This window comes from Sturnira hondurensis, unplaced genomic scaffold (assembly GCF_014824575.4).
Source record: "Sturnira hondurensis isolate 20B ecotype Veracruz unplaced genomic scaffold, ASM1482457v3 Scaffold0015596, whole genome shotgun sequence".
NCBI lineage: Eukaryota > Metazoa > Chordata > Mammalia > Chiroptera > Phyllostomidae > Sturnira > Sturnira hondurensis.
Window position 1 is genome coordinate 24,889,564 of NW_028088227.1, and position 8,171 is coordinate 24,897,734.

The following is an 8,171-nucleotide window of genomic DNA, read 5'->3' on the forward strand; positions in this document are numbered from 1 at the left end:
ATTTGGGGGAGGTTGTGTAGGGCTTTGCAAACACCCCGTTTCTACTGAAATGTCTGCTCAACGGCTTCAGCGCTGTCTGGAGTTGGTGCCTGCAGACACTGTCCCTGCAGGGACAGTTTTTAGGGCAGTTCTTCTCCCTCCTCAGTCCGTCATCACCAGTTACTAGTTACAATTCTTCTGTAAGGAAGAGTTGTCCCTTCTCCTCCATTTTTTTATTCATTCTATTATTTATTTCAATATGGACTAGAGTGTCTATTTTGCCCTGGCTGGTGTGGCTCAGTGGATTGAGTGCCAGCCTGAGAACCAAAGGGTCACCGGGAACTGGGGGCCACCACACCCTGATGTTTCTCTCCCTCTTTCTCCCTCCCCTCCCCTCTTTCAAAAATAAATAAATAAAACATTTTTTAAAAACTGTATTTTATTGAGTTTTATGATGATATTATGAGTTTCTAATTTTGTTATTCAGATTGTTTCAACTTGGACTGGCGGAAGCTTCTTCCTTAGGCTCTTGGACCCCCTGGGTGCGCCCCCTCTCACTGACATCTCACTTCTGGTGCCGGCTCACCTCGAATTTCCCTCCCTGGAATCAGCTGCTTCTGCCTGGAATGCTGGTCCCTTTTAGTGGGTGACAGCATTCAGAGACCAAATCTGGAGCCAGGGTGCTCATGACTTCTAGGGTGTCATTTCTCCCAGGCCCTCCTCGTGGACAGAAGCCTCACCCATGCCTGAACTTGGGGACACGTTTAGTCTTCCCCTTATGAACCGTGTTAGCTGCAGTGTTTTCCAGAACTTTCCTTTTATTGCTGAGAGGCCCTACCAAGCACAGATGTTGGGTTTCACGAAACGCTCTTTTTGTGTCATAGAGCGTTCTTTTTCAAGTCCGTTAATATGGAGAATTATATTAACTAATTTTTTTAATTCTTCATTTTGAAATAGTTATAGATTTACAGGAAATTGTGAAGCTATTGTACACACATTCACTGATTTCTGAGTGTGGAAACAGTGCTGAGTTCCGGAGTAAGTCCCCTGGGCGTGATGTGTTGTCCTTTTTGTATGTTGCCGGAATAGATTTGCTAGTATTGTACTCAAGATTTTCATGCCGGTATTCATGAGGGAGCTGGCCTGCGGTTTTTCTCGGCTGTGATGTCGGTGGCTGTGATGACGGTGGCTGTGATGACGGTGGCTGTGATGTCGTGGCTGTGATGTCAGAGACTGTGATGACAGTGGCTGTGATGACGGTGGCTGTGATGTCATGGCTGTGATGTTGTGGCTGTGATGTCGTGGTTGTGACGCTGCTGCCCTCGTGCAAGCGGCTGGCAAGGGGTCCCTCCTTCCCTATTTGCTACAAGAAGTGGTGTCCAGTCAGCACTTTGTCTTCTTTGAACGTTTGGTAAGATTTTCTGAGAAACTGGAGTTTCCTTCCATAGATGTCAGACACCCCAAGTATCTGATTCTTATCTAATGAGTTTTAATATTGCATGTCAGTGAGGAGTGGGTTCATTTCCTTTAAGGATTTGAATAATAAGCCTAATGCTGTGTGTAGGCTTCCCTCGTTATCCTTTTGATTTCTGAAAATGGTGAGCATTGATATTGATAAATGAACCTTTCTAGTATTTTCCCTGGTCAGCCTGGCTGGAAGTTTATCCATTACATCAATCTTCTCAAAGAACCAGCTTCGATTTCACTGACTTTTCTCTTGTTTTCAGTGACCTTGACCTTGATCTCTGCTCTTACCCTTCCTCTCCTGGGTTTTCATTTGCTCTTCTTTTCCAAGTTTCTTCAGTGGAAGCTCAGAGGGCTGACCTGGTACCTCCCTTTTCTGACAGAAGCTCTTACTACTGTAAATGGCCCCCTCCTTCGGCATGTCCCCAAGGCTGTCCTGAGGACAGTCCTGGGCTGGAGCCTGAGGCTTTGTGTGAACTGATCTCCGATATCGGGGCCCCTGCTGGCTCTGATCCTGTAATTCCCGGATTCATACTGTGTTTTAAGGGTGATAGAGTTGATGATTTGGGAGTTCACACGCGGTGGGTTTGAAGGCAGGTGAGGCTGCAAGTGCTGAGTGTGTGGACTCTCACACCCTGCAGCCTGAGGTCCTTGCAGAGGAAGTCACCCACAGTCCTCACTTGCCAGGAGGATGGCAGATAAGGACACATGGAGAGTTGGCTGGATGGCAGGTGATGGTGCCCTGCAGGAGGGAGCAGTGTTTTTATTGCAAAGGTCACTGGGGGCGGGGCTGCCCCTTCATCTTCACCCCTCCCACCTCCCAGCTCCTGGCAGAGGCGGGTCCAGGAGGAGATGTGTTCTGTGGGTGGGACCCAGAGGGCCAGGGAGCGTCCTGTCCTGAAGGGCCCCCATCACCCCCCTGCCCTGCAGCCTGCATCACATCACTCCATCTTTTGTCTCCAGAATATCCATGTGTCCCGAGGCCAGGGGGTCACTGTGCCTAAAGGACAGCATTTGACAAGGGTGGCGAGGAGGTTCAGGTTTTGAGCTGTGGCCAGCAGATGGAAGTGCGTGGCCAGCAGATGGACTCATTCCCTGTGCTCCGTGTGTGGACTTTCCTGCGTCGCTGATCAAGGCACCCTGATGCCCTGTTGCCTATTTACATAACGTGAACTTCACATCAGCTGTAGCAGCCACGTGGATCTTACTCAAGAGACCTGCTCAGCCAGCCTGGCAGCCTGCCTTCCTGCAGGCAGACGCGGGTCCTTCCACAAACCAACTCAGGTGGGAAGTTAACGATTCCCTCAAAAGTGGGCCAGTATTGGGTTGGCTGCGTCATCAGGGAGGGGGGATCCCTTTCTAGTCCAGTCTCAGTGAGGCAGTCCATGCTTGGGAAGCAACCTCTGCCTGCCAGATGAGATTGCCAGTCCCTCCCATGGCCGAAAGTGGGGCACGGTCTTCTACGGCTGTCAAGGAGACCAGGCCCCTGAGAGGTCAATGGGAGGCTGCAGGACACAGCGAGGCCCAGGAGAGCTGGGTGCAAATGCCACTGTCCTCGCTGGGCCTCACGCTGTGGACCAAATCATGTGTATTTCTGGGAGCCTCTGACTCTAAGGTGCTGAGGCGGACTTTGGGGCAGGACTGAAGGAGCAGGTGTTTTACACTTAAATTTATTGGTGTGTGTTCACCCACACTGCTCCGGGGAGTGCTCTGGGCGACACTTGCTGGGTTATCATGGGTGTCACTGCTCTTTCAGGGCCTCCTTGCAGCTTTAGTGGCCAGGCGACCACACTGCCTTTGGCTTTCCAAGCTGTGGACATATCCGCCCCACAGCCCCAGAGAGCCCAGGGGTCCCACTCAGAGCCCAGGGCCAGCCTTATCCCCTGCCCTTGACTTCCTTTAAAACAAGTTAAGAAAAGCAGGTTTGAGCACTCAGAGAGGACACGGTGCGTTTTCCGGTTTGTTTTCCATCTCTGCATTGTTTTCCTTCCCTCCTTTAACAAGGACAATAGGAGAAAAGTAGTGTCTCCCTGCTATTGTGATTTGCATCTCTCCGACTCTCAACTTGAGCTTTCTGCCATATGTTCGTGAGCCCTTTGGGTTCCTCCTTTGTAAGTTGCCTTCTGTTGTTCTTTTCCAAGGATGGATCACTTTTCTGTTTTCCTCGTGGGTCCTCGGGTTCACTGTTCCATTGTACTCTTGTCAGTTCTAGGCATGACAAACCCTTCCTGACTGCCCCACGGTCATCGGCACTGACCACGGTGTCCTTTCTGAGCAGAGATTCTTGTTCTGCTGTGACTTTTTCCTGGTTGTTTGTGTTTATTGAGTTTGGGAATTCCATAACCCGAGGTCACGAAGGCAGCCCAGCTCCTCCCTCTGACCCATAGGGCAACGCTTCTAACACCCTGACCTAAATGCTTGGAAAGAAATTGCTCCTGCTCCCCGGGCACACAATTTAAATCAACAAGATCCACAGAGTGAAGAGGATTTTATTGACCATTTAGTTCTCTCTCCCCTCCTGCCCCCAGTAGGGGACCCCTTCCCAGAGACTGTCAGACCTGGCTGAGGGCCTCACACCTGTGCTTTCAGTGAGGTCCTTTCAACTGGCCCTTCCTGAAAACCTTGCTCGTCATGGGCACCGGCACAGAAAGCTTCCCCAGGGAACCAATCTGGGACCTAGGAGCCTAGCTCCTGACCAGAGTCCCAGGCGGCTCCTGTCAGGCCTGGTCCTCACCATCACAAAGGCTTCACCCTCCTGCCACACACCAGGCATGGGTTGCGGCCAGGGCGCTGCCTTCCTGCCAGCCGCACTGCCTTCTGAGCCTGGTGCCTGCATTCAGGGGTCTACTTTGGGGGGCCTTGAAGGCACTTTTCTGACTCTGACTCAGTGCCCAGACCTTCCCACTCTCAGCCCTTCCTCCCCTCCCTTCCTGCAGGAGGCGTGTGTCTGGGCTCCCTCACCATGTCCTTCCCTGGGGGTGCAGGCGGGGAGGGGTCAGGGCCTCCTCTGGTTCAGCCTCCCACTTGCACTGCCACAGTGACTACGGTCCTGGCTGTTCCTTCCGGTCCTTCCGGTGGGCTGCTTGGCTTCTCCAACATCAGGCGGCTACGCTCTTTCTCCACCTCCTGATGTTAGGGGGTGGGGCTCCACCTACCCATTTTTTTAGATATAAATAGATAAATGATTTTTAAATTGATGATGCTCTTACAATTGTCCCCCCCCCACCCAGTATCCCCACTCCCTCTGGTGATTGCTGCCCCTTTGTTTACGTCCCTGGGTCATGTGTATAAATTCTTTGGCTACTCCATTTCCTATATTTGCTCTCAACATGTCCCTGCCTATTCCATAGCTCCCAATTGGTGCTCTTAATTCCTTCACCTTTTCCCCCAGTCCCCCAGACCCCCCTCCTCACTGCCATGGTCCCAGTGTTCTCCAGATCTGTAATTCTGTTTCTGTTCTGCTTGTTTGCTTAGTTTCTTTATAGATTGCTGATAGTTGTGAGTTTGTTGTCATTTTAATGTTTGTAGTTTTGGTCTTCTTTTTCTTAAACAGGTCCCTTTAACCTTTCATACATTAATGGTTTGGTGATGATGAACTCCTTTAGCCCTGCCTTTCCTTGTCTGGTAAGCCCTTTATCTGTCCTTTGATTCTAAGTGACAGCTTTGCTGGTGACCTATTTGAAAAAATAATAAAAGAAAACTTCCCTATTTGGTGAAGAAAATAGACGTGCAAGTCCAGGAAGCACAGAGAGTCCCAAATAAGATGGATGCAAAGAGGACCACACCAAGACACATCATAATTAAAATGCCAAAGGTTAAAGATAAGGAGAGAATCTTAAAAGCAGCAAGAGGAAAGCAGATAATTACCTACAAAGGAGCCCTGATAAAACCATCAGCTGATTTCTCCATAGAAACTTTGCAGGCTACAAGGGATTTCTAAGTCATGAAAAGCAAGGACCTGCAACCTAGATTACTCTAACCGCCCACCCATTTTAAAGGTGAGGAAACTGAGGCTCAGAGCACATCAGTGAGCAGTGGACCGTGAGACCTTGAGGTTCAGGACTTAGTGTAGTCAGCTTTGAATCAGTGCATCTGTGGCCACCACCTCCCCTGCCAAACTGTAGGGACCTGAGGGCAACAACCATTTATTTCTGAAACTGCCATTTCAAGAGGACCACCCAAGTGGAAATAAGCCAAGGCTGGGGTCAACTAGGGTCAATAAGCCAACTAGGGTCTCCTTTTCTCCACAACCTCTTCAACACTTGTTTGTTGCTTTGTTTATAATAGCCATTCTGACAGGTGTGAAGTGGTATCTCATTGTGGTTTTAATCTGCATCTCTCTGATAACAAGTGATATTGAGCATCTTCTCATGTGTCTCTGGATCCTCTGTATGTCCTCTTTGGAGAAGTGTCTGTTCAAGTCCTTTGCCCACTTTTTAATTGGGTTGCTTGTCTTCTTAGAGTGGAGTTGTGTAAGTTCTTTGTATATTTTGGAGATTAAACCCTTGTCTAAGGTATCATTGGCAAATATGTTTTCCCAAACAGTTGGTTCTCTTTTTATTTTAATACTGTTTTCTTTAGCCATGCAAAGGCTTTTTATTTTGATGAGCTCCCATTTGTTTATTCTTTCCTTTATGTCCCTTGCTCTAGGGGACATATCAGTAAAAATGTTGCTGCGTGAAATATCTGAGATTTTCTTGCCAATGTTCTCCTCTAGAACTTTAATGGTGTCATGGCTTGTATTTAAATCTTTTATCCANGGGATGAATCCCACTTGGTTGTGGTGTATGATCTTTTTGATGTATTGTTGGATGCAATTTGCCAGTATTTTATTGAGGATTTTAGCATCCATGTTCATCAGCAATATTGGCCTGTAGTTTTCTTTCTTTGTTGTGTCTCTATCTGGCTTTGGAATTAGGATGATGCTGGCTTCATAAAATGAGTTGGGGAGTTTTCCCTCCTTTTGGATTTTTTTTGGAATAGTCTGTGAAGAATAGGGGTTAGCTCCAGAAGAGGTTGTTTTAATTAAACGATGTGGGGAGAAGATCCTGGGATTAGATGAATTTGGGGTCACCCTTGCTGTTCATGGGCCCTAATTGCTTGTGCCCAGGGCTCAGTCAGGCCAAGGCGTGTTCTGGAAGTTGGACAGCCTTCCTGGCAGAAGACCCTTGTTTCCTGAATGAGGGGCTGGACCCTGGTGGGACCACAGCTGAAACCGAGAGGGACAAACCCACCCCTCAGGCAGGATGTGTGTACCCAAGTGTCTCTCAAAGTTTTTTGGGGGGAGGGTGAATTTAGGGTACACAGTGTTTATTCAGAGCCCCAAGCATTCCAGGGTCCCTAACCAGACACAGCTCCGTAGGATTTGAAGTCAAACCTTCATGCCCTGGCTAGTCTGAGGTTTGGGTCAAGGTCAGGCTCCTAGAGCACAGACTCCTTCCACCCTCCACCACCCATAGATGCCAGACTCCTCCCTGGAGTCCGTCTGGGACCCTTTCATTGCCTGAACACACGTGGCTGCCTGCAGGGCGACTCCTGCCCTTGATGTTCAGACGCCTTAGAGAACATGGATGCTCCTGCCTCTGATCGCCTTCCCTGCTGCTCTGTGAGTGGCTATTTCATAGCGAACTACCCACTGCAGTCTCCTCACAGCCTACCGTTTTGTCTTCAATGGCACAGATTGTAACGATAACGTGTGTTCTCCCACCACAGGGCAGGCTTTCACCCTCTCTCCTCACAGCACCCTCCCCAGAGGTCATTGGATGTGTGTCCTCCCAGATGCCACGCAGGCCTGCATGTCCTGTGTGTCCCCAGATGCTGCCCAGTGCTACGTGTCCCACCGTCCCCCACACTCTGCACATGCTTCCTCCAGCTCAGCTGTGTGCCTTAGGTTGCGTCCAGCTGGGTGCGGAAGCTGGACGCACCAGCCAGTCGACCACCTTGTTCTTGGGCACGGCCACACCCTTGAGTGCCACCTTAAGCACAGTGCTTTTCCAGGTGAAGTCTCTATGTGGCCCCTCCGCCCAGACAGTCATACTCTCCCCAGGGACACGAGTGCCCTTTGCTGTGCCCAAGGCTTCACGGCTCCACACTTTGCACACTGTTGACCACTGGGGACTGAGTGAATGTGATCGGGTTCTAAGCATCCATGTTCTTCACTCTCAGCGGGCACATCAGGCACATGGTGTCTGTACCTTCGCTGCCCACCGGCCGCCCTCCTCGGGGCTCCCGCGCTCTGTCTCATCCAGCTGTCTATGGTGGGGGACGGTTCTCTATCAGCTGGAGTTTGATGTGTTGTGGATGTGGGCCATTTCATCGTGCCCCCCGTTCTGACGGCCTCTGGTGTGCCCCCCACCCCTCACCTCCAGGGCAGCGTTGGCCCCTCTCACATCTGACCTTTCCTTCTGTCCCCGGCACTCTGACCCCCCAACCCACTTTAGCCGCTGATTTGTCATCTCTCCTTAGGACTCTGGTAGCTTCCCTGACACCAGAGACATGGGGCCATCTTTCCTCCCCCCTCCCTCTGACTTAGTGGGGGCAGCTGCACTCCATACCTTCTGCTCAACAAGCCATCTTCACCCGCCTGCTGTGTGTGCCATTCCTTGTCCCCCTCTGACAGCTCTTTCTGGTCATGGCTCATCCCTGCAGGGCGTTGCCCTTGAAGGAGAAGCCTGGGTGGGTGGGGGTCCGAGTGGGGCACAGGGCAGGCAGGGTCCCCCAGCTCACCC